Source organism: Vidua macroura, chromosome Z, assembly GCF_024509145.1.
Source record: "Vidua macroura isolate BioBank_ID:100142 chromosome Z, ASM2450914v1, whole genome shotgun sequence".
Classification (NCBI taxonomy): domain Eukaryota; kingdom Metazoa; phylum Chordata; class Aves; order Passeriformes; family Viduidae; genus Vidua; species Vidua macroura.
This window is the reverse complement of record NC_071611.1, coordinates 10,741,844-10,769,300: the sequence shown is the minus strand read 5'-3', so window position 1 is coordinate 10,769,300 and position 27,457 is coordinate 10,741,844. Positions and strand designations below refer to the sequence as shown.

Here is a 27,457-nt window from a genome sequence, read left to right as displayed (position 1 = left end):
TCAGATACTTGCCTGCATTGATAAGAACGCCCCTCAGTCGGCTTTTCTCAAGGCTGAACAAGCCCAGCTCCCTCAGCCTTTCCTCGTATGAAAGGTGCTCCAATCTCTTAATCATCTTTGTCACACTCTGCTTGTCAGCTCCAGGAGCTCCATGTCTCTCTTGCACTCAGGAGCCCCTGACTGAACACAGCACTCCAGATGTAACCTCACTAGGATTGAATAGAGGGGCAGGATCACCTCCCTGGACCTGCTGCAAGGCTTTTCCTCCTGCAGGCCAGAAGGCTGTTGGCTGTCTTTGCTGTTAGGGTGCATGGCTGACTCATAATCAACTTTATGCTCACTAGAACACCTATGTCCTTTCCTCAAAAGAAAAAGCAAAGCATAGCAAAACTGCTTTCCAGCTGATTGTTCCCCAGGAAGTATTGGTGCCTGGGGTAATTCCTCCCAGGTGAAAGACTTTGCATTTGACTTTGTTAAACTGCTTAAGATTCCTCTCTGCCCAGTTCTCCAGCCTGTCCAGCTGCCTTTGAATAGCAGCATAACCTTCTGGTATAACAGTCACTGTTACCAGTTTTTGTCACCTATGAACTTTCCGAGCATACATGTTGTCCCAGCATGCACGTCATTGATGATGAGGTTAAACAGTATTGGCACAGGTATTGATGTTGAGGTACACAGCTAATGATCTGCCTGGAACTGGACTGTCTACTGCCCTCTCTGGGCCTGGATGTTCAGACTATTTTCCATCCAGCTCTCTGACTACTTGTCTAAACTATGCTTTGTCAGATTATCTTTGAGGATGAGAAGGTTTCAGAAGTCTTCCTAAAACTGAGGTGACATGCTTATCCATGAAGCTCTATACCTCACTGCAGGAGTCTGAAAATTTGGTTACACTTGATTTCTTCTGTATAAATCCATTCTTAATAGATTTGTGTCATTTGTATATTTGGAATGGATTTTCAGGATTAGTTGCTCTACCACCTTCATAGAGACTGATGTGAGGCTCATTCCATAGATTTTCCTTCTTGCACTTGAAGACAGGAGTGACCTTTGTTCTTTTCCAGCCTTCAGAGGTCTCTGCCAATTAACATGACCTTTCAAATATAATTGAGAATGGTGATGTCAGATGACATCATAGTGATGTCAGAGATATCCTTCCATCAGGCTCATGAACTTGTGCAGGTTTGCTCGAGTGCTCTCTAACCTGTTCCTCCACTGATGATGGTATGGCTGCCTTCCTCCAGACTTTCCCTCTTGTCTCAGGGCATAATGGATGCATCAAGGACAATCTTACTGGTAGTGACTGAGGTAAAGAGGGCACTTAGAACCTTGATCTTTTTCATGTTCTTTGTCACCAAGTTCCCACCTTACTCAGCAATGGACCAAAGTTTTCCTGTGTCTTCCTTCCTGCTTGTGTTCTTGTAATATCCTTTCTGGTTGCCTTTGACAGCTCTTGCCAGATTCAACTGCATGTATTTATTGGCTTTCTTTACCCCATTTTTGCAAAACTAAACAACATCTCTGCATTTCTGGATTATTTGTCCCTCCTTCAACCTCTTTTGCACTTCCTTTTTATTTCAGTTCAATCAGGAGCTTGCTCCTTGCTCCTTTATGCAGGCCTCCTTCCACCTCAGCTTATTTCCTGCTTGTTGGGATGGACCTTTTTTGAGTTTGAAGGAGGCATCAACTGACTTTCCTGGACTCCTCTCTCTATAGGTCTGTATCCCTTGATATGGTACATCTCTGATGAAGGTAAGGTGTGCATTCCTGAATACGTGCTGTGATTTGCTTTTTTTCCTTGCATTCTCTTGCCTAGATCCTGAACACTACCATCTCATGGTCTCTACAACCAAGACTGCTCAAAACTTTCGCATCCAAAGACAGTTTTCCTTTGTTTTTGAGTGTGAAGTCCGCTGTTCATTGTTGTCTCCTTGATCAATGGGGTTGGGGAAGTTTTTCTTAATGTACTTCAGATAAGTCCTAGGTTGTTTGTGCCCTGCTATGTTACCTTTCCAGAAAATATGAGGGTGATTGAAGTAATGCTTGCATACCAGGGCCTGTGAATGTGGAGCTACTTCCAGTTTTTTTCACGAAGGCCCTGTATCAGATGCCCACCACAGCAAGACTTTTACTGTTCTGCCTGCTAACCTTGAACTGTATGCCCTTGCCTGGCTCTTGAACAGCCCCAAGGATAGTATGCACTCCATACACTTCCATACCTTCCACTCTCACAAGTGTAATACACACTCTTTTTTTCACAGCATGTGCTTCCTGAAGTGACTTCATCCATTTCTTGCAGCTCTCCAGTCAGATGAGTCATCCCACAGTATCTCTGTGATCTCAAGTCATGTAACTGCACACAGACTTGTGACTCCTGCTGTTAGTTTCCCATGTTATAGGCATTGGTGTAAAGGCACTCAGAAAGTCCCCAGAAAAGGCTTCATAGCTGTCTCCAACACATTTGTACTCACTCCTTTCAGGATGGGATACTTTTTTCAAAGAAGCCAAGGGTTGTCAGCATAACACTGTCTTTTGTAACCTACCTTCAGGAAATAACTTACGTCTTTTTCTTTCTTACAACATATGAGGCTTATACTAATGTAGACTTTACTCAGACAGTAATATATTCATAGAATTTTTGAATTAGAGAAGCTGGAATTGAATAATGCTATTGGATGGCATTCATGTCAAGTATGTATGCAATTTTATCCTGTTATTTTCATTGAGATATTTGATCATGGTTGTTATAAGTGATATCACACTAAAGTTTTCTGACTCACATCTGGTGGTTGGTTGGAGTTTACTGACTTTCATCACTACGCATTTTTTGAACTAATATAAATTTTATGAAGTATGGAAAATTCTGACCTATTTGAGTAATGATGAAAGCCTGTGTATCATTTTGCTTAGCAAGTCTTTAATTCAAATATTAAAGAAAAAATATAGATAAACTTTATAGTCTTGTAGGCCCATTTTTCCCCCTTGCCTTTTATCTTTTCCCCTGATTTCAGCTGAGGGTCAACGGTGAAATTCAAATTACTGAAATGAGTGGAAAATTTCAGCTTTAATTTGTAGATTTGAAAAATACAAAACCTGGAACAGGATTACATCTACATTTTTTTTTTTCTTACTTTAAACACCTAGAGGTTTTGGAGACTAAACTGGTGTACAGAATCATTATTACTCAAATAATCAAAATTCTAATATTGTCTCTGTAGTAAGTCCAGAATTTTTGACAAGGATTGTATGACTTCAGAATATAAGTATATGCATGGATCAATGATTTCTTATTTAATGTATTTTTGTCTACATTCATCCCTTTAAAAAAAATGAAATGTCACTATTGAATGGTACTTCAGTACTATATAAAATTTAAAAAGAAAGTACTTAGGATATTTTCTATGTAGGTTATGCCTCCCAGGCCTTTAATAAACAGTATCAAGTGGCAGATATTTCAGCTGATGACCTTGTTGCTGAATTTTCTGTTTCAGAAATGATAAGTAGATTCATATTTTGCATTCTGGAAAACTTTCTGTTCTGGGAGCCTTGCAGAAGTCATTGTGCTTGTGGAATTATATCTGGTCTGTTTGGTCTCGTACTTAGGGCTTGAGAAATCTGTGTGCTATTGATATAATCTGTAGCTTACAAGATCTTTGGGAAAAGTAAACTGTGTATGGATAAAAGGGTAGAGTGTAGTGATCCTAGCTGGAAGACTGTTGCACATTGAGGAGTCAAATAGCACAGTTAACCCCTCTTCATGGGACAGATGTTTGCATCATGGCATAGGAATATTTATTCAGCAGTAGGAAATATGGGTTTGCCAGTATCTGAAGGAACAAAAGATTACTCACTGTCCATAGTCCTCTTTTTATTTTATCTTATTAAACAGCTAAGTCATTTGTTGTTGAGCCTTTTTTATATTTTTGCTTTATCTTTTTTTCTGTCCCTCATTCCCTATGCTGTCTTCTCCTCCCCCACTGGTGCAAACCCCCTTTTTTGACTTTTATACTAAAGATAAAAAAAAGTTTGTTAAATACTAAAATGACCTTTATGCGGTGAGATTTAAAATTTAATTATTATTGGAATAGATGTATATGTTTAAAATAATCATCCGAAATACTGATGCTGAACTTGAGAAAGAACTATGACATTTAATGCGGGCTACCCCAGACTGAGTCCTGCAGGGTGACACACTGCTGGCTGATCCACAGGTGCCCAGATAGAGTAATACAGCTCCACCAAAAGACAGGAGGACTCTTGCTCTGCTGGAATCCACATGGGTTTATTAAGGGTAGATCGAAGGACAAGGGAGGCAGGAGTAGGAGCAGGGAGACAACCACACATAGGGGAAGAAGGCTACAGGAGCAACTGGGGAAGGAAGGAGCCAAGGTATATAACTGGGGAGGGGGAGGAGCGGCTAGGGTACAAATTGCCAATGGGAAAAGGGTGCAGGGGAGGAGCAGGGATGGGGTGACATAAACTGAGCCAATGAGGGAGAAGGGAAGGAGTGGTTTACAGAGAGAACCAATGAGAGTAACGAGAACAGGGAACTTTCCAGAACTTGGGGAGATGATGAACATGAACTGACAGGTGATAGACATGTGCTCATCTGCATGGGGAAGCAGAGGACTCTGAGGAAATGCCTTACCCTAAACAAACACAGTTTCCCATGGCATCCCCGCACTACCTTCCCCAGGGGCACATCCCACAATTTCATATATTGAAGGAAATTACTTTATTTTCAGATAATTCATTAAAATTTGAATATGCTGGAGTTTGCTGGTGCGCTGAATTAATCAAATTATGAACAGTGAAAGTAATAGCAGTATACTGTATTCTACAGTTTCTGAGCAACAGTTATGTACTTTGAGTGTATAGAACAAGATTTTAATTTCTTCAGTAATAGTACAGTTAATTGTTCCCATTTTATTGATAAAGTGAGATATGTTGATGGGTATAATCCTAAATAAGGGTGCTAAAACCCAGCCCGTTCATCACTTACATGTAAAATTGAATGGAACAGATATTCTGTGCAGTTTTACCCCACCACTCCCTTGCCCCTGCTTCCAATTCTTGATGTAAGTGGAATTTTAAAATTCTTTGTGAAATTCCCACCATCATTCTGCCCTTAGATTTAGTAATAAGGCCTCAGGAGATTTGAGTTCAAGTGTTTATAGTAAAAGGTAGTTTGGAGATGTCCTGACTTCCATGTCATCTAATCTCTGTAGGCGATCAGTGCACACAAAATTGTTTCTTTCTCTAGAATGTGAGAAAACAGACGTGTAAATGGAGTTAAAGTAACATGAAACTTTGGAGTTACTAGCTTTGTTTTTGTTGGTTTAGCAGCTTTATCAGGGTGGTAAAACTTCTCTCTCTATTTCAAGTTGGCTGCCTGTGAATATTCCCATATTTTTTCCTATTTTTTCCAGTGTATGAACATTTCATGTTGCTTAATTTTGGTCAGAGAAACTTGATTTTATTTCCCACTGATGAATAGCAAGACTTCTTTGATTTCTCTAGAAATTTCTAGAGGTGATGTACTTTTATAGTTCTAATAGTAGGGACTATCAGGATAGACTTCTATTCTGGTTCATCCTTTACATCTACTTTCTGTGTGCATTTTCTCCTGCAGCTTTTATGTATTTCCAAAAAGAAAACAGCAAGGAAGTATATAGTCAGAAAAATACAAAAGTATAACTAAAGTAAATTCAATATCAATGGTTAGAAATGCATTTCCTATTTTTTTTTTTTAATTTGATCCTCCATGAAAAGTAGCATCTGTGATTCCTGTTACAAGAAATTGCATTTTTTTTTTCTTGTGGTGGTTTAAGTAACATATAATAAATAGTTTTGAAAGAGGTATTTTCTTAATAATGTAACTTTTTACTGGATTGTGTTAATTTTCTTCTTCATATGTGATAGTACAACTTAAGAAACAGCTAACCACTCATCATGAATTATAGACTTGCAAAGTTAATGTTGTTACAGCAATTAGATACTTTGATCTGGACTACAGCATGTTAAGAAAGTCATTAGACAGATTTGCTGTGCATAATGAACATAAAAGCTATTTGTATATGATTCCAAAAAGGCAAACATTAATTGGAAGCAAAGTATAGCCTTGGGATATTGCAAGAAGGCTCTGATTTCAAGCAGATGATTTACTTGCTTTCTTTTTCTGCCACTTTTCCTTTGAAATGAATTGAAATATAAAACTTTCAAAGACTAGTGAATTTTTAGCCTTCAAAGAGTGATTTTTAGCTTTTAAAGACCAGTGACAAAATGACCAGCACTAAATAACAAAATAACCAGTTGGTTAAATACATCATGTAAGGGGTCAACAAGAGGTTCACAGGTAGGACAACCTTGAACTAACTATTCTTATAGTGATTGGGGTCACATTGGACTGGTGACCTGTCAGTATTGGGGTTCTGCAGGGATCTTTCTTGGACCCAGTGCTCTTCAGTGTCTTAAACAACTTGGATGCAGAACTCAAAGGTACTCTAAGGAATTCGCCAACAGTACTGGATTAGGAGGAGCTGTTGACTCCCTCAAAGGCAGAGGTCCTGGAGAGAGGCCTTGACAAATCAGAGGTCTGGGCAATCACCAGCCATATGAAGTTCAACAGGGGAAAGTGCTGGATTGCTGGATTCTGCACCTCAGGTAGGGCAACCCTGGATATATGGACAGACTGGGGAATGAGATGCTGGGAAGCAGCACTGTGGAAAGGGACCCGGGGGTCCTGGCAAGCTGAACATGGGTGAGCAATGCCCCTGTCCTGGGTGTAACAGGCACTGCATCGCCAGCCAGGCAAGGGAGGGGATTGTCCTGCTCTGCTCTGAACTGGGGCAGCCTCACCTTGAGTGCTGGGGGCTGGTTCGGGTGCCACAACATAAGAGGAATACAAAACTATTAGTGAGCAGCCAAAGGAGGGCTGTGAAGATAGAGAATGATTTAGAAGGGAATCTGTATGAGGGGCTGAAGTCACTTGGTCTGTTCAGCCTGGAGAAGAGGAGACTGAGGACAGACCTCACTGCAGTTACAACTTCCTCATGAGAGGACGAGACGGGGCAGGCACTGATCCTTTCTCTGTGGTAATCAGTGATAGGACCCCAGGGAATAGTCTGATGCTGAAGTGGAGGAGGTTTAGACTGGATATTAGGAAAAGGTTCTTCACCCAAGGAGTGGCTGGGCACTGGAACAGGATCCCCAGGGAAGTGGTCACAGCACTAGTAGAGTTCACTAAGCATTTGGACAAGGCTCTCAGGCACATGGTGTGATTCTTCGAGTTGTCCTGTGAAGGGCCAGGAGGTGGTTTTTCAGGTCCATTCCAACTCAGGACATTCTAAGAGTCTGTGATTTTTTTTTTCTATGATTCTGCATCTGAGGATTCAACAGCAGGATTGCTTCATACTGGAAATACCATGCTAGCACCTAAAGTAGACCAATAATCTCCACATTTTGGGGATTTAGATGAAAATATCCTCTCTATGGTTTGGCACTGTTTATTAACAGTGGAAATTTAAATTTTAAACTTAAATACACATAAATGATTATGGCCAAAGTTTTGTGTCCATGTAAAAGTGGCACACTTCTAAAGCACACAAGGTAATGTTAATGATTCTTTTATTCAGATTTCCCTCTTTTTCTACAATGTTTGTAGAAAGTGTTTGCATATGCATATACTGCTGCATCACAGTAGTGTTTGTATATGCATATACTGCATCACAGTCAGTTAATATTCTGAAATTGGGAAGCCTGTCCAGAAAAGAGCAGACATATGGGGGAAAAGCACAGACCAGATTAATTCTTCTACTTATTTTAAAGAATATCTTTTTACAGCATAAGAAACTGCAACAACTGAAACTGCAACAACTGAAACTACAGCAAACTCTAGTCTTTAAACATGGCAACTCAGGAGAAGGAGACCTTCTAAGCATTCTGGAGAAATAGTGTTTACATCTCAAACCGATTCCAACATGTTTATATAGGCTAAAAGTTATTGCCCAAGAGATCATAAAAGAAACACACAAATGAAGATACCTGAATGTGAGTATGGAAGGTATTTTTCACTATTTCACTATTAGAACATTTTGGTGCCTTTTTAATACTGAAAACTTACCCCTGGTATATCTGTTGTATTTTACAGAGATTAAGACTTTATCTGATTTGATATGGTAACTGGCTCATGGTTTATATTTGCATTTCAGGATGATTTAAAATGGACACCAAATGCAGAATTTGGATCTGTTTCTCCTCTAAAGCAGGTGCCAGATCAGATATAGATGGTGCAGATTGTCTCTCTTTGTGGGAACAAGCACTGTGGGAGTTTGAGCTGGTGGTGCCCCAGCACTGTCCAGGGTCGGTGGTACTTGCAATAAACTCCTTCACCGTACAATTGAAGGAGGCACTTTCACAAATGGCTCCACCAATCACAGGGGTGTTGGTAAGCCACATGTCATCGTCTGGTAACACGTTTCACTGAGAACGAGCCTATCTGATTAGCTAGGTTCAGCTAAAGAACATTTGTCCTGTAAGAGCTGCTGGGTTTGATTGTTAAAGAGAAGCTAACTATACATAAAAGCAGGCTTAGTTATTACCTAGTCTTGCCCTTAGAGCTCTAATGCTCTAAGTTAACATTAACAAATTCTCTGCAGCCTGGCATCTAGAGAGGCATGCATGCAGCCTGCAGTATTGTTGCTCCAGGCAACCAGCTGTTCCTGGAGAGAATCTGCAGCCCTGAACACCACAGAGCCAAATAACTTGTGAGATGGTATTGTCTCTCCTTTTACATTTGCACTTCTATTATGTGGAATAGGATTAAAAAGTACATATCTTCAAAAACAATTATTAGATTTATTAATTAATGGTTTGTGCTCATTTGGGAAAAATACTTCATAGACTAGGACAAGGGTTATTTTTTGTGCTGTCAGTGAAAACAGTGTAATTACCTGAGATAAAATAACTTGATGGATTGAAGATAGAAGTTTCATTTTGAAGTGATGATGCAGTTACCCTGTGCTTTGTCATTCTTCTTCCGCCCTGAATACTGAATTAGCCCAAAGATGATGTTAGAATCTATATTGAAAAAATAATGACAAGTATTGTCAGCCGTTTTTGTCACCTTAGCACGGTTCTACAGAACACAGAGAAAGCAGCACCAGTGAAAAGTGTCTGATGGTAGAATGATGCATCCCGGGTTTGGGTTCAGATTAGGGGTTCTGATATTTGTTAGTTAGCCGGTTCTGTGTACCCCTGCGCACCCCCCATGTTACTCCCCCGACGTGGTGGCCTGCTCCAGGACTCTTACCATTGGAGCTCACCATGCCAGTCCTGCAACCACACCCCTGTCCACTCCAGAAAGTTCGGTGTCTGTTACCCCGTCCCCACAACCCCATTTGTCCCGGAGCCCCATGTCCGCCCCTGTCGCGTCCCTTTTGGTTACCCTTGTCCATGTCACACCCCCGTAGCCTGCCCCCATTGGGTGAGGGGCGCTTCCGCCTCCCTCAGCCCATCCCCTATAAAACCCTATGCCTTCCTTTGTTCGAGGCCATTTTGTCCACGTGGTGCTGGGAGGGAGTTGCACTTCTCCATCGCAGCTCTACGCAACATTAAAAGCTTTCCAGCCGACCACGCAGACATTCCTTCGCCTCTTTGTCTTGCCCCTTGCGCACGGCAGCAGCAGTGACCAGCCCCACCCCCGTGTGCAGAACGCAGTAGCGCCCGGGACTCGTGGCGCCCCAGTCCCGCTGAGAAGCACCGCCTGTGCCGGGCTCTCCAGAGCTGCCTGGGACAGGGGAAAAACAAAGCAAAGTCACAGCAGAATAATTTAAATGCATGACTTCTGATTTTAGCATGTTTAAACAGGAGGGTACAAGATCAGGTGTGTTCATTTTTTCTAAGTGATCAAATGATGACTGTCTCCAGACAATGATCAGAGGGAATTGTGATTCAGAACTTTTCTTGAGGAAAAATTTTATTGTGAAGAAGGAGCAATTCTAAGTCAAATGATTTTAAGTTCAAAACATTATTCGGAAATTATGCTAATGAAAAAAATTTCAGTTTCAAGAAGTAAGTTCAGGCCTTTCAGGCAGTGAAATTTCTGGAGCAGTAATAGACAATTTTCACAGATTATATTTTGTTTTGTTTTTTTAAAAGTGCTATTTTTGGTCTGAAAGACACAGACATACCTGTAATACGCTAAAGTCTAAAGAAAAGCAGTTGATAAAGAAGGAAATGCCAGCCTAATGATTTTGTTCTAATGAATGCAAAGGACTTTTAAAGTTTATTAATATAATAGTTTTCTGTCTACTATTTGCTGTTCTCATTCACAGTTCAAGGCCTAAGATTCAATTTTGAGTCCTATGGGTCATTCTCTGAATCATTATTCACGTGTAAAGCACCTAGACTTATTCAGGTTCTATATGTACAGTAATTGCAGCAAATTGGCTTGTTGGAATATAATTTTCTGATTATAAGACCCACTGCCGTCGTGTCCACTCGAATACCGGTCGAGTGGCCCGGCCGGGCGACACGACGACGGCAGAGGGCACTCCCTTTGGGTTCCCCGAAGGGCTTGCAAGGAGTGCCTCTGGAGGAGCGACGGGATGGTGAAACCACTGAGAAATGAGGCTGACTCTCCTTGGGGGCAAACGTCAGGTTTTACTGATAGCTCCAGGAGCTCCAACTGCACCTAACTCCAGCCGACTGACGAGAGCCCTGAGAGGGACTCTGCAGCGACTTATAAAGGGGGGAGTGGAAGGGGAGAACAGCCAATAGGGTCCAACTAGGGAGTGACTTTCGGGGAAACAGATAGGGATGACAACCTACTAGGGGAAAGTAGGGGAGGGATCCCTGGTCCTGATCCAATCACTCAACACCCCTGATGGAAGTTTCCAGGTGGTGGGAATGGGCTGCCGAGTGATGGACAAGGCACCAGGGAGGGGACACAGGAATGACTCAGCAGTTCTGCTGAGTCAAGGGGCAGTCTAAGGGAAAAGGGACAAGGGAGGAACCAAAGGGATATGGGGGAGCAACAGGGGCAAACCATCTTAACAACATGGGTAATAACAATAGTAAAAGCAAACACAATACAACTATTCCCCCTTTTTGTTTTAAAAAGAAGAGGATGTAACTTAACGCTTAAAGAAACTTAAGAATTAAAACAAAGTAAACTCAGTCTGTGGTAAAAACTCAGATTCCGGGTACAGGTCCCCAAACCATGGCTGTTGTGTCAGCGCTGTCTCCTGCCACGGTTGCTCCTCTGCTGGGGTCTCCTCTGGTGGTGTCGACATGGAGACCCGGTTCACCTCAACTGTGGTACTTATTAGGCTGACCAGCATCCATTTGAGGACACTGAACCCGATAACTAAAATACCCAGAATAAACAAAATTAAAAGTCCAACTCGAAGTAACGACTGTGCCCAACCAGAGAGTCCCCATCCTTCGAAGATATTCCCCAGCCAGTCTCCTGATTCTTTCTTGATGTCGGATATCATATTTATCGTGGCGTGGATGTCCTCAGCGTGGGATGTTAAATTTAAGCAACACAGTCCTTCAAACTCCTCACAACGGTGATTGTGCAATAGGAGAAGAAAATCAATTGCTGCCCGATTCTGGAGGGTGGCCTGTCTCATTATTTCCTCATCCGATAGGAGATCCGATAGCGCAGCTGATGTTAAATTTGCTTGCTTAGCTACCCAGCATTCGAGGTGAGCCAATTCCCCGAATGCTTTGGCTACAGCTACCCATGGCAAAAACGCGATAGCTGCAACCCCTTTTGGTTTCGACCAATGGATGATTTCTGAGTCACAATTTGGGTCCAAATCTTTTAATTCTCTTTTGGGACGTGCCAATTGATGGGTTGCATTCTTCTTTTGCCAATTAGTAATTTGGGTCCTATTGGGAGTAAACAAGCCCAACCGGCCAAAAGTACAGGGGCCTCCGATCAGGTGAGGGGGGATGCCTGCCCAAGCCCTATTCCCACAAATTAAAAAGGTGCCCTTAGGAAGGGAGTGGGGTCGATTGTCGGGGGTGGACCTTGAGGGGATGTGGATTGTCTTTCGGCACCAAAATTTAGCGGTATAATTTAGGTTTATTGTCGGATCTCGGTGAAGGGATGGACTTGGGGGTCAGGGTTGACCGCAAAATGGATACAAACAAAGGCTTTCGAGGAACCTAACAGGTCTAATTCTTGGGGAAGGGTTTCCGGGACAGGTAACTTTCTGACCCACTCTTTCCAAGGGTTGACTTCCTTGATGACAAAAGAGCGGGTCTTCCTTCGGGGGGAAACTGAACCTTTGGGAAAAACAAAAGGAAACTCATTTAATTTTAATGGGATCCCCACGAGGCAGGAAAGCATAGGGTTGGCGGCAGAGGAGGTCGATAGGCATATATGATCTTGGTTCATTGCTTTGGCCAGGGTGGTCCAAACGTTGGCCTGTGGCTGAGGAACTATCCACGCCTGCTGGGGATGTATGATGTTCAGCAGCATCACAAACAGGATGGGGCTCATCTCCGATGTTACCGAGGGTTGGGACACCAGCAAAGGAAATCTGTAGGGGAAACTAAAACAAGGCAGGGTTAGGCACTTAAAAATTTTGATTTTAAAGGGAGGACCTCCGGCGTTGCCTCCTCCTCCACGCCGCATTTCCTACCTGGGAACTGCTATTATTTTTTGGGAGCTTCAGGACATATGGTTTTACAAACTTGGAAGGGACCCACTTCAAACCTGAGGGGGTGGACACGCAAGCGTACCCACGCCCCCAGGTTATCATGTCATAGGGCCCCTCCTGCTCCCACGTCTCCGGATTCTTGACCAGCACAGGAGGTCTGGCCTTTAGGCTGGTTTGTGCACTGTTAGTAAAGTGCCTAGCGATCGGCAGGTTTAGATTTTCAAAAGAGCAATTTAAAAAATTCAGCGTGAATAATGCTCTCGACAACTGGACCTGGGGGGGCTCCACCTTCATAGTCGGCTGTTGTTGGTGTAAGATCCTCTTGAGACTCTGGTGAGCCCTTTCCACCACGGCTTGACCTGTCGGGGAGTAGGGGATGCCGGTCTTATGTTCTACTCCCCATTGCTGCAGGAAGCTTCGGAATTCCTTGGATTTGTATGCTGGGCCGTTATCTGTTTTGATGACCCTCGGAACGCCGAGCATGGAGAAGGCCTGTACTAGATGTTTTTTTGTATCTGCCGCCTTCTCCCCTGCGTGGGCAGAGGCGTACACGCGCCAGAGAAGGTATCAATGGAGACGTGTACATACTTTAGTCTGCCAAAGGACGTGACATGAGTCACGTCCATCTACCACACCTCACAGCTGTGCAACCCGCGAGGGTTGGCTCCTGCACTCAAAGAGGGTAGGGAGTGCGATTGGCATGAAGGACATGTGGCCACAATTGCCCGTGCCTGTTCGTGGGTAAGGTGGAATTGACAAGCCAGGCCTGGCGCATTCTGATGGAAAAGCTGGTGGCTGATCTTGGCTTGTTGGAACACGTCAGAGAGCGGGGCCATCCTAACTGCTGCAGCTGCAAGGGCATCGGCACACTGATTGCCCTCAGCGATGAACCCCGGCAGGTCTGTGTGTGACCTCACATGCATCACATAGTATGGTTGCTCTCGGTGGGAGACTAATTTTACCAATTTTGAGAGCAATTTATACAGAGGGATGTTGGACACCTCCTGCAATATTGCATTTTCTGCTCTGGACACTACACCCGCTACATAATCTGTGACCAAATTAAATGGTTCAGAGAACCTTTCAAAGACTCTGATGACTGCAGCCAACTTAGCTATTTGGGGTGATCCCTCTACCTTGGCAATATCTGTCTCCCACCGCTGAGTCTGAGGATCCCTCCAAGTCACCACTGACTTGTGGGATGCTCCGGATGCGTCGGTAAAAACTGTCAGAGCTTTAAGAGGTGTTTTAGTCTGAATGCTTTTTACTGACAATGTAAATTGAACTTCCAAATTGAAAATTTTGTGGGCCGGTCTCTGAACAGAGATTTCTCCGGTGTAGCTGTCCAGTGCAAACTGCAGGGCTTCGTTTTCTTGAAGCAAGTGCTCCAACATTCCTTTTGAGAATTGGCCCGATTCCAATTTTAAAGGGATGTGAATGCACGTAAAGTCGCAACCTGCTAACTCCCTGATCCAGACCCTTGCTTTCCGGATCAGCTCTGCCACCAGCTCTTGTGGCCGTGTCATTCTCTTGGACCGTTGGTGACTGAGGAAGACCCACTCTATTATGGAGAGTGGGTCCCTCTGGTCCTGGTCCTTCTTCCTACCCTGGATGATCTCCCACTGGAAGATCATCCCGTGGAGGTGTGGCAGCTTGCCCAAAATGATAAATTTAAAGGGCAGGCCCGGTTGGTAACGGTGGGCCTGCCTGGCAGACATCGTCTCCTGAACCTTTTCCAGTGCAGCTTTCACCTCTGGGGTAAGAGCCCTAGGAGAACTCGGCTCCTCTCCCCCTTTCAATAAATTGAAAAGGGGGGCTAGGTCTTTGTTGGTAATACCTAGCCAGGGTCTTACCCAATTCAAAGACCGACACAGTTGCTGGACATCCGTGAGAGTCTTGATATTATTTTTAATAGCCAATTTCTGTGGCACAATGGTCCGCTTATTGATTTCCAGGCCCAGGTACTTCCAAGGCGGCATCCGTTGAACCTTGTCCTCACAAAGCTCGAACCCTGCAGCAATCAACGCATTGATTGTCAGTTCAAGCGCGTGGGTAAGCAGATCGTCGGTGGGGGCACAAACAAGAATATCATCCATGTAGTGGTGTATAATCACGCCCTCGACGGCTGCACGGACAGGGGACAGCAAGGAAGGGACATACCAATGGCAAATAGATGGACTGTTCTTCATCCCCTGAGGGAGAACTTTCCAATGGTATCTCTTCCTTGGGGCTTCTCGGTTGATGGTAGGAACTGAGAAGGCAAAACGTGGGGCATCATCAGGGTGTAAGGGAATTTGGAAGAAACAATTTTTTATATCGACTATAGCCAAATTCCAATTTTCAGGGAGCATCGTGGGGGACGGCATCCCAGGTTGGAGAGAGCCCATATCTTCTATCACTTTATTGATTTCTTGGAGGTCATGAAGAAGCCGCCACTCGTCTTTGCCTGGTTTTTTGATGACAAAGATGGGGGAATTCCAGGGAGATGTTGTTTCCTGGATATTCCCTTTGGCTAGTTGCTCCGCCACGAGCTCCTCAAGCGCCTTTAATTTTTGCTTACTAAGCGGCCACTGCTCTACCCATACTGGAACATCAGTTTTCCAATTCAGTTTCTGGGTAGGGCGCTCATCAGTGACCGCCACCCGAAAAACCTGGGGAGTCGGGATGTCAATTGTGACTCCCCATTGGGCCATCAGGTCTCTCCCCCACAAGGGTTCCGAATAGTCTAACACGAATGGGCGTATAGAAGCCAATTGCCCATTTGGCCCCTCAATTTTTACGATGCTCTTTGATTGTTTCACCAATTGAATACCCCCTACACCTTGCACATGTCCAGCCACGTTTTGCAACTCCCAATGCGGCGGCCATTCCCAAGAGGGAATGATCGTCACATCTGCCCCTGTGTCTAAAGTCCCTTCATGTACCTGTACTCGCCTCCCCGATGCAGCCCGCATGAAATCCTGGGTTTCTCTCTCCCCAGCACCCGAGTCCAACACACTGTGGGGATGGACCCCAGGTGGTCGGGGTCCCCTGGGAGCTCAGGTACCGGGAGAGCTTGGGTGATCACTTGGCCCTTCGGCAGGTACACTGGAGGGTGAGTACAGTGCAGCCATACTACCAAGTTCCCCGGATCAGCTGTTACCAGACCCAGGGCAATGGTAATGTCGAGAGGCATGTGTTTGGTGTCCCCAAGGACGATGTACTTACAATGGAATTTCTTCCAGGTCCCGGGTGTCTCAGTGTCGACCGACACAAACCGCCAATTGCAGTCTCATAGATGTAAGGGTTCTGTCAAAGCCAGCCTAAAAGAGCCAGAAGAAGAAGCGATAGTTAAAATGGGGTTAGGATGGTCCGGATGTTCTCCTAAAGGGAATGCTAACCCCCTAACTTCTGTGCTAGCCATTGATTTGATCGTAGTCAAGTCCGGTGTATGAGTGTCGAAATTCCCAGGTAGGTCCTTTAAGTTCTTGTCCCTCCCTACAGATGATGCCTGACCCACCCCATTTGTGTCCTTGCGCAGGGAGGGACTGCGCTGGTAACTCAGTTTTTTTGTAGAGTCCCCTCCTCAGAAGGGCCCCTATGCCCCTGTCTCCTTTTAAAATCGAAAAACTCTGTTCTCAAGGGGCAATGCTGAACCCAGTGCCCCTTTTGACGACATAAATGGCACAACTGGTCCCGGCTAGTTCCTTTCAACGATGGTCCCTGGAACCGCCGAGGTGGAACGGCTGGCGGGATGGGAGGCGGCTTGATGTTAACCGCGTCTGCAGCAGAGATCTTTCTGGTAGAGCGGTGGCAGTCCTGCAGCTCCCTCTGCGGAATGTTGACCTTCCTCTTGCAGACCTCCAGCATCGAATGGAGGGTGGGAGTGGGATCCATGGGCAGACTGAGGATGGCGGCTTTGCAGGGCTCGTTGGCGTTGAGCCTCGCCATCTCAGTCAGGATCCCCCACTTGGCCTCTTCACACAGCACCTGCAGGTTGATGGCCTTCCGCAACCGCTCTACAAAACTTATAAAAGACTCTGAAGGCAACTGTTTAATATATACATAATTGTCTATTGGTGTTTCAGGCTTGAGTTTAAAAAAAGCCTTTTCAGCCGCCTTCAAGCTCTGCTGCAGAGCCCCCCTTGGGATCTTCTCGGCCTGTTTTTGCCCTGATACCCAATCTCCCTTCCCACATAACTGGTCAAGTGACAAGATCCGTCCCTCAGCATCTAACGTTGTATCTTGATTGGCCCACAACTCCGGCAGCACTGCTCGGACCTCTCTCTCCCATGCCACCTCCCATAACATAAACTCTGTCTGTGTTAACAGGCATGAGAAGAGAGTCCTTAGGTCTGCCGGAGTGTATTCACTTGATGTTAAAGTGGCCTTTAATAGGCCCCTAAAATATTCACTCTCTCTTTTAAATTGCTTTTGGGCCTTACACAATTCCTTTATGGTTTGCTGAGAGATCGGTGACCATTGGGCAAGGAGTCTACCCTCCGTCTGCGGGACATATGACACCGGCGCAGCCGAAAGGGTAGGAAGGGTACCAGGCAGGCCTGGGTTCCCACCATCCCCCACCCCGGAAACCAAAGTGTGGGAACCGGAAGAGGGGTCGTGGGAACCGTGGGAATCGGGGGCGGGACCGGAAGGGACAACAATGGGACCAGTGGGAGGGGCATTGGGTGATGTCATCTTTGGGTGGGTGGTGTCGGTGGGAGGAGAGGTAGGAGTGGTGAGAAAACCAGAGGACCAGGAGGGGTTGGGTTCCAAAAGGTTGGGGCTTTGGGGAGGAGAGGGAGGAGAAGGAGGAGGACCACAGGGAGGTGGATCACGGGGAGAAGGAGGACAAGTGGCAGAAAATGCCACATGGCGCCCACCATCTTGTGCCTCCCGGGGGCCATTTTGAAGGGAGACGGGATCAGGGACATTAAACCTAACTGAGGGTCTTCTGGACAGGGCTGTACATTTAGGAGAGATTGGGGAACGGGTAAGATTCCGAGCAGTCTGGCCAGGACTGCCCGGGCGGGGGTCACGAGAATTCTGTGGGGAGCCGGGGAGATGATAGCAACCCCACACCGAATGGCGGGTTGCTTCCCTCAGAATTCCCGAACGAGGGACAGTGGGAGAGGAAAGAGGGGTAGGATGGGATGAACCGGGTTGCGAACTGGGTTGCGAACTGGGTTGCTAACCGGGTTGCGAACTGGGGAGAAGTTTGTCAGCGGGTGGCTGTCCCTGCATTTCATTTTTGACAATGCTGCGAATCTGTAAAGCCAAATAAGTAAATTTGGATAGGGATGGGTCCCCTAATCTCAGGATCTCATTCCCTACCCTGTCCCAAAACGGCACTTGCAATAACTTTTGGGCCGAAACATCAGGGAAATGGAGGGACAACCATTGGACAAACTTCTGAACTTCAGATTTTTTAAATTTCTGTTCCCCCCCAACAAGGATACCCACAACTTGGTAGTAGAGCCTCTTCTGCGAGACAGACAGCCGTGCACCCATACTGTCAGTTGTTACAAGTGTCTCGCAGAACCGACCCCTAGCCAGGAGAAAAGAAACTAACCAATATGCAGCCTGCCCCAGCCGCCCAGCAACCTACTTAGAGGTTGCTTAGCAACCTGCCCAGAAAAACGAAGGGAAACCTCCCCTCCCCACCTGAAGGGAAGACAAGGAAGAAGCCTCAAGACAGAGTGAGCAGAGTTGCTTAGAAACCTCCCCTAACTAGAGAGGGGATACAAAGAATCAACTTACCAAAGTTGCGAATTCCAAGGTGGGGCAGGAGCTGAAAGTCCGGGACTGGGACAAAAATCCTTGGCTAGGGAGCCTCAGTGGGGGTCTGACCTTTCGGGTGCCGGAGAGGCTACCAGACCCTTCCCTGGGAGCGCTACTCCCTAAAATGGAGTCTGCTCCCACCGGGGTAGCTTGACGGCCACAGGTTGAAAGTCCGGAGCCACAGGAGAGCAGCCTAATCCACCAGGAAGATCCTGGAAGAGACATCCAGTCACCTTCTCCGTGGGGTCCGGCAGTGTTCTCGGGCCCCACATTGGGCGCCAAGCTGCTGTCGTGCCCACTCGGATTCCGCTTGAGTGGCCCGGCCGGGCGACACGACGACGGCAGAGGGCACTCCCTTTGGGTTCCCCAAAGGGCTTGCAAGGAGTGCCTCCGGAGGAGCGATGGGATGGTGAAACCACTGAGAAATGAGGCTGACTCTCCTTGGGGGCAAACGTCAGGTTTTACTGATAGCTCCAGGAGCTCCAACTGCACCTAACTCCAGCCGACCGACGAGAGCCCCGAGAGGGACTCTGCAGCGACTTATAAAGGGGGGAGTGGAAGGGGAGAACAGCCAATAGGGTCCAACTAGGGAGTGACTTTCGGGGAAACAGATAGGGATGACAACCTACTAGGGGAAAGTAGGGGAGGGATCCCTGGTCCTGATCCAATCACTCAACGCCCCTGATGGAAGTTTCCAGGTGGTGGGAATGGGCTGCCGAGTGATGGACAAGGCACCAGGGAGGGGACACAGGAATGACTCAGCAGTTCTGCTGAGTCAAGGGGCAGTCTAAGGGAAAAGTGACAAGGGAGGAACCAAAGGGATATGGGGGAGCAACAGGGGCAAACCATCTTAACAACATGGGTAATAACAATAGTAAAAGCAAACACAATACAACAACCCACTGCTTTAGCAGCAGTTCTGAGATCAGCCTGCTGTCGATAGATAAAACTTATCATCACCTTCCCTTCATCTATAGAACTATCAATCTTGAAAATTAATTCTATTTCTGCATCTAACAAAGGCAAAAAAAAGAGCATTATAAGTAGCTGCATTCTATTTTCTGGAAACAGAGTTTGATTTCTTGAACACTCATCATACTAGTTTTGGGTGGGATAAAGTTAGCTTTGGTCATTGTAGGTGCTGCATTTCACATTTGTGACTAAAACAAATCTAAAATAGTTTTGAGATATTTTTGTTATTGCAGAACAGTAGTTACACAGCATTAAGGCCTTTTTCTTCTTCTCATGCTGGCCTACATGAACATGGTAGGGCTGGAGACACAGCCTGCACAGCAAACCCCAACTTCCCAGAGGGACATCCCATACCATGACTGTCATATGCATACGTAAAAGCTGGAGGAGAAAAAAAGAGGAAGTTTAGAGTTTGGATTTAATGGCATTTATCTTTTCAATTAATAAGCATGACAGAGCCCTCCCTTCCATGAAGTGGCTAATCTGCTGTCTGATTAGCAAGTGAAGAGGCATAGTGAGTGAGTTCCTTATTTACTTTTCTTGTGTGTGCAGTTTTTGCTTTATCTATTGAATAGTCTTTACCTCAACCCACAGTTTTTCTCACTTAGACCCTTCTGATTTCCTTCCCCATTCCAATGGGGAAGAATAGACAAAAGTGAGTGAGCAGTTCTGTGAGTTTCTGCTGTCATCTGTGGCTAAAAAGCAACACAGGTAACTGAAAGTAGTATACAATGTTCTTGCTTTATTCATGTGTAGTCATTGCATTCCAATTTTATGGAATTTGATTTTTTAATATGTCAGGGAAGCCAGCTGTGATAGAATCCATAAATTCACATACATTTTCTCACCAAGCACCAATATGTTTGGTAAACGAACTTTCTGTCCAAACCAACAAGAAAAAGTGGTACCAGTCTTGTAACATAAATAAGATTAATCCTCCCTATTTAATAAACTTGAAAGCTTTGTTCAGAAACAGTTATATGTTTTGACAAAAGGCACAATATATACTGCCTGTTATAGAAAAATAGTAACATTTGGCTTATGTTTTTCAAGTGTATACCCTATTCTTCAGCCTTTTAACACCCCTGATCACAACTCTTGAAAGATCAGAGCATTTTATGGATATAGTTTGCCAGTGTTTTGTTTTATTTATTGTTGAAATAAATAGTTGAAAACAATGTTCATCAAAACAATTTACAACAGTTAGTTCAGCAGGGGAAGAAATTAACCAAGATACAAGGTCAATAAAGGACTTGGGAGAAAGTACTAATGTTGATATTAATGCTATTTATGAACGGCTTACTTAATTATTCAGTGATATACAGCTTTCTTTATTGGAAAACACAGAAGTTGCTTAATAGCACATTGCATCAAAACACAATTGTTCAGAGCACAGAGTTGGACTACCATCAGAATATAAATGTAACAGATGTGTTTTATTGGCATCTACCCGAGAAGGATTATTGGTGTGCAAAGATTAAGGCATAAATTTGGCCAGAGAATAAAGAATTTTAATCCTTTTGGGACATTGCAAGCATGCAGAAGAAAAGACGGTGTTAACTGGGATAGGAACAAAGAGTATTGTAATATTTTCTTTCAAAGCTCAATTTATGTGGAGAAATAATAAGACAATCTCATATCTGACAGAATTAATTATTTTGAAAAATATTCTTTGCATAAAAATGGTGCTGGTTACAGTATAGTATATAAAAATGCATGGAGTAACCATGACAATTAGAAACATGAAGCTAATTAGATCTGCAAAATGTTTTGCTTCAAAACCAGAATGAAATGGAACCCAGATAATCAGTAAGTGTTCGATTGGATCCCTTATTATCAAAATGGACACATTTGAACAGACAGCAAACACATAATAAATGCTAGTGAACAAGCTGTTTGCAATTTCAGAAGAAGTGTCAGCAGTTTTTTAAACTAGAAAAAATGTCTGAATCAAGTTATGCACTTGTAATATTATATTTACTTTTTACTTTTTCCTTCCCCATCATGAGAACTACTAGAGAAAGTGGTATTGTATGTCATTGGATAGGAAAGCTGTGACTGTCAAATATGGAAAACTTCAAACAAATATAAATTCTGTGTTGGGGAACTTCTGTGGTGGTCAGTTTGTGTTAAGATACAGCAGTTAAAGCTGTGTTAACAAGAGAGCTAATAAGAAACCCCTAACAAGTTCTTTATTGAAAAATAAAGGAACACTCCGTACCCTTAAATATGAATTCTGAAATTTAATAAATTTTTAAAATATTTTGATTACATCTGATATTGTAGTGAAGAATTTTGTCAATACTCTGTAGCTTACCTGAGACATCTGTAGTTACACCTGTAAACTCACTAAGAATTGAAAGAAGAATGTTTTAATATTTTTAAGTAGCATCATTTAAAGAAGAATGTGAACATATGGAGAAGAGATGAATGAAATATAATTAAGGAAACTAAGACTTCTTATTGTGCCTTCTTTGACAGCTGGACTTGATGACCTAAAATGTCTTTCTGAACCTTAATGATTCTATGATTCTTAATGAAAGAATAAAGATACATTTAAGGGTTTTTGAAGTGGATTACAAAAAGAAAAAAGCTTTTGTTTTTTTTTTTTTAAAGCTCATGGTTCAGTTGCAAAACTTACTGCTCCTAAATATTTTCAAGGTCAAAACCTTGACATAGTTCACACTCAGATGATGGCTGAGCACATGAACAGGTTCTCCAGAGAAGTGGTCACACACCAGCCTGAAAGAGTTCAGGAAACCCTTGGACAATGCTCTCAGACATGTGGTGTAACTCTTGGGGTGTCCTGTGCAGGGCCAGCAGTTGGACTCCAGGAACCTGATGAATCCCTTCCAGCTCAGCTTAATCTATAACTGTATGGAATGTATACAGTGTTGTATGACAAAGGTTAAACATAGAAAATTAAAAGAAATATGTCTGATTTCATGACAGAAACAGATAATTTTCTTTCTGTGTCTTAGGAAGAAAATTTACCAGTTGTTCTTTTGGGATTTGTACACATTTTTCTGAAGAAAATATTCTGTAGAGATACTGAAATGAGAAATGTCTTACCATCATATTTACTTCTCTCCTGTGCTCCTACTACTTAAGAATAACTTCGATAAAATATTTTGCCCTCATTGTTTAAATTTTTAAATCAGCTCCCCAGCCTTGAGATATAAAGTGTTTCAGATATGGAAGACAAAGCATTTTATTCAGTTATAAATTTCATGTTTGTATTACCAATGAAAGTAATAAATTAATTTTGTACTAAGAAGGTGAACTGGAATACAAGATTTTTTTTCTAATCTTAACTTACCAAATGCTAACTTGATGGATCACAAATGAGATCATTATATTAATTCTGTGCTCTGTAAGGTGAACTATGTGAAATAAATCAAGGCCAGGACTTTAAAATCTTCCATAAACCGTTCTGTAAATCAGGGTGTCAAGAAACACTGGCACACACTGACACACACTGAACACCTGCTTAGATACTTTAAAAGGCAGTTTACTGCTGTGTATTAGTTGAATAGTTATTCCAAAAGACAAAATAATTACTGATATACATGCATTTATTATTATTATTATTATTATTATTATTATTATTACTACTACTATTATTATTAACACATGAAGGAAGCATGCTTATAAAGTGAAGTAAAGCTAAAGCTAAGCCCTGGTATAATCAAATTTCACCTGTTCATTTAACTTTTTTTTTTTTTCTTTTTTTTTTTTTCTTTTTTCTTTCTTTTTTTCCTATGCAGCTTGGATATGAAAAATTAGACTTTGCCGGTCTCAATCATATTTAAAATGCATTCTTGTGCTCTCAGTGCAAAATGCCTTAAGAAATTATTTCTTTCTGTTCTGCATTTACAAATACAAAAGAAACAATGATATAAGTATGGAAAAAATCCCCAACAAACAGAAACCAAACAAAACTTTAAATTACATATTTTCAATCTGAAACCTTTTATTCTGAGTTTCTGTCCAGTGTAATATTTACAGCAGACTTACAAAGTTTTGAAAATAGGATTTTTAATAGAAAGGCTGAGAGCCCTTCACTGCAGTTATGTGAGTAAGAAAGCCATAACCTAGTGCATATTATAGTTCTGTGCATTTTGCAGTGGCTTGTCTAATATTCTAATATATTTAATACATATTTCTTCTCAAACTGGTTTTAAACTCTGCAATATCAAATTTTTACCAAGTGAATGAAAAAAACCCCATATTTTTAAAAACCTTGTTAATTTATGGGGTGTTTTTTGCTGATATCTATATATCAGATATGCTCCAAGCAAAAGCATTGGATTGAATTTGTATTCAAACTCTGAAAACCTGATTTACTCCAGCCTAATGCCAAACCATGATTGCAGGAGTTAGTCATGAAGAAAATAGAGAAAAAGGGAAAGCTGACCTGCAAAAAGTCATCTCAGCTACAGAGCCTAAGTGGAATCTAATATTACAGTGCTATTCACTAAGTTCATATATAAGATGGCTTGTGCATTCTTAATTCAAATTTTAAGCAATGTTTAGAAATTAAATCATTACAGTTTTTGTACCTCAGTGACAAAAATCTTTCTTAGTTTTGAAACAATTTTAGAAATGCAAACATAGCAATTGTGTGTTACAGTCATCAAGGTCACAAGATCATTTTTTCCTCCCATTAGCAAAGTCTAATGATGTAGTGTAAGGCCTCATGCCCATATTGTAGTGCCATCTAGTCTGTGTTGCATTCATCACAAGGAATTATATCTTGTAGTAAATCAGTTGCTGTTAATCTACGTTCGAATTTTCTTCCTGTCATTACATTTTCAAGTATGCAAAAGACAGATGATTATTTTCATGCCTTACAACAGAAAAAAAAAAATAGAACTTAAAAGAATGAGGTAGTTTCTACATTCATGCCTGTTCTTGCATGAAAAATTGACCTGAAGATTTCTGGAGTTCATGAGTTCTGTCCCTCTGAATATGGTTGTAAGTCTGATATTCATCATGGAAAATATCTAACTGCAGATAAGGTCTCTGAAATCACATTTCTCATATAATCACTCTTTATCTGCCCATTCTTGTAATAGTTTCTTAATCCTACAGTTCTCATTCAGTCTTAAATTATTATATGAAATCTGGGGAATGACTTTGTTTTTCTAAAATGGACAAAAAAAATGTCAAAGAATTACTAGAGATGGGACTTCAGTTTGATAAAAACTTACAGAGCTGGTGTCAGTCACATAACATTCTTATATTGTTATACTTACACTTCTACATTCTTCTACATAGTTCCTGTAATTCCTCACAGCACACACAAAAAACCTGTGACATAAAAAACTGCAACATTTTTATGTTTGTAACGGGATGTTCCTAAGCAATGGAGTGTGCAAATTCTGTGGTTGTGTTCAGAAGTCTTCTCACCCAGCCCCCTCTACTCTACCCAGTTTTGGAGATTGATATTGTCTTGCCCTCTTTTTTATTCCTCCATTCCAGGGAGAAGAAGATGCCTTGTTCCTACTGAGGTTCCCATCCTTACATGCAGACTAGAAATAAAAGCTTTTCTAAAAAGGGCCCGGGGCTAAGAAGTGAATGCCGTGTCCCCTGATTTAAGTGAGCTACTGTTTCTCCTTTAGTAAAACTCTTCAGCATGTGCTGAACTCACAGCTCTACAAGGAAGCAAAAATATTAAACATTGATCTCTTCCTGAAAAGAAATTATAATATTTCAAAAATTATACTCTCTCAGTAACTTGGTTTACATTGTATGTACAAAGTTATTAATATTTGCTAAACTGTTATTAAAAAAAGGCTTCAAAATGTTTTGATGTTTTACAAAATTTTTGATTTAAAAGAAAAGAAAAATGTTAAATAACAAAAGATGATTTAGCTGATAATTGCAATCTGACATAGGGGTGGTGAAAGGAGCAAACATATAAAACTAACATGGTAGATACATACTTTGCAATACTGCTACCCTAAACATTGTCTATATTAAAACATTGTTTATATTAAAATATTAAACAATGTCTATATTAAATTGCTACAGAGATACTCCATTAAAAACGAAGCTTTAACTTCTAGTGGGTAACAAGAATGAGTAGAAAGACTAGTGATGTCGCTCTTAAAGAAGAAGAATATTTACTTTCTAAATGCTGGATAAATAAGCTGACTGATGACAATTAATTTGTTTAGAAAGTGATGGCAGAAGAACTATTAATGATAGAAGATGAAATTATTAGTTAAAGTGTAGTCCCAAAGTAAGGGTTATCTTTTGCTAGACATGGAATCAAATGTGTAATTTTAATGAAATTTTACAAAGTATGTAATAAGAGTGGGCAAGCCCCACACTAGAAAACATTCTTGTTAGCTAGTATATGACAAATTTATGCATCCTAAGAGTTATGTGCTTGTTATGTCACCTCATTTCCCTCCTGCTGCCTTTTATTTAGCCTGAAATAGTGTTGTGAGCCCCATTCTCACTCTGTATTTCATGGAGAGTATTAGCATGTCACATGTAGAAGGTGTCATGCTGACAGCAGTGGTCTTCATTCTTTTGCAAAACAGTGTGAAGTGTACTGATATTTTAGATCTGACTGAAAGTGAAATGAGTGTTGGTTTATGGAAAGTTACCCCATTGCTGTGTATCCAATTGTGTTCTTTTGAAGACCATTCCTAAACTGAAAAAATGTTATGGATTTACTTATCATGTTCTGGAGACTTCAAATACTAAGATGGGTAAAATTTAGCAAGGCAGACGAAGATTGGAAACACTCTTCCTTGTGACAGTGTATGGAGATAGAAAGAAGGCCCCACAGCTGCTCTGAGAACTAGAAGATCAGGGTGACCAGTTGGATGAACCTATTTTGCCAACATTTTGTTGGCAGGGCTCTATTCAACTTCATTGAGTTGAGCCACCTTTTACCAGCTGAAAGTCCACTGTAAAGGCTTCTGATAGTTCAGGATAAATGAGAAAGCAGAAAGAGTGGTGGCATTCTCAGGTTTTCAATTTCTTGGTAAGTAGGATTTACAACATAAACTCTCACATGTCACCAACTTTCTGTCAAGCAACCATACTGCTCATTGAACTACCAAGAACTTTCACTCTGCATTGCGATGCCTAATTGTTACAATGATAAGTGACAAAATGTATCAGTCAGATATCCACTTTACATTATTAAAGAATTAATTAGAATTAGAGCCCTGTGAGTTTTCTAATTAACAAATAATCTCAGTAACAATTAAGGCAATCCAATTGTGTCATACTGTTTTCTCTCATACTCTTATTCATGATCATCAGGGTATGAACTCAATGACCCTTGGAATTTTGCAAAGTTCACTAGTAATTATTTCAACACATTAATTTTATGAAAGACCTGTATTTCACCTTGGCAGCACTCAGCTGTAAATGAGTTCTCTTTTTAACTAAATCATATAGTAATTCTTATCACTTTTGCTGGAAAAGAGGGACATTGGTAGCATGAGTCATACACAGATGATTATATGGGCTCCTAAATTAGAATATCCTCAGACCTCTCCAAGAACTTCTGAAGAACTTTGCAAAGTATGACAAGCTCTTCAAAAGAGATCAAGCTGTTTCACAGTCATCCTGTGATGATTTATTAAACAGAGATTAGAAGTCCATTTACCTGCTAGTTTGAAGTTTATTGTAGTTTCACTCTTTGAGAGATTAAAGAAAGGATAGGATCCTCATTCATAGAGGTATTTTCAAAGAAAAATTGAATTGACAGTGTACTGCTAACTGTGACAAATATTTGTTTTACAGTTAGCTTATAGGAAATACATCTCTAGGAGACTCCAAGAGGATGGAGTAGAATTAGAGAGAGAGATTAAGTGGAATATGAAATACTTGGCAATGGTTAAATGACCTACCAGGCCTTTTGAAGTGACAAAGAAAAGGCATTTAAAATTATGAAAAACCCCTGTTGTCTGATATACTATTCTCTTACTTCCCAGAAGATGTCCTCATTACCCAAACCAAAATGGAAGAGGACCCTGCAAGCAGAACTTCTAATATCAGTGCCAGACAGAATATACTGTGAG

The 27,457-nt window shown here is 42.2% G+C and overlaps 1 long non-coding RNA gene across 1 annotated transcript; it reads left to right on the top strand.

Moving 5' to 3' along the window:
* The first annotated feature begins 2,435 nt into the window (after positions 1-2,435).
* Positions 2,436-27,457, top strand: LOC128822183 (uncharacterized). The gene is made up of 3 exons (XR_008441381.1): positions 2,436-2,691; positions 24,891-25,007; positions 27,371-27,457. It is a non-coding gene; the product is annotated as an uncharacterized LOC128822183 (long non-coding RNA).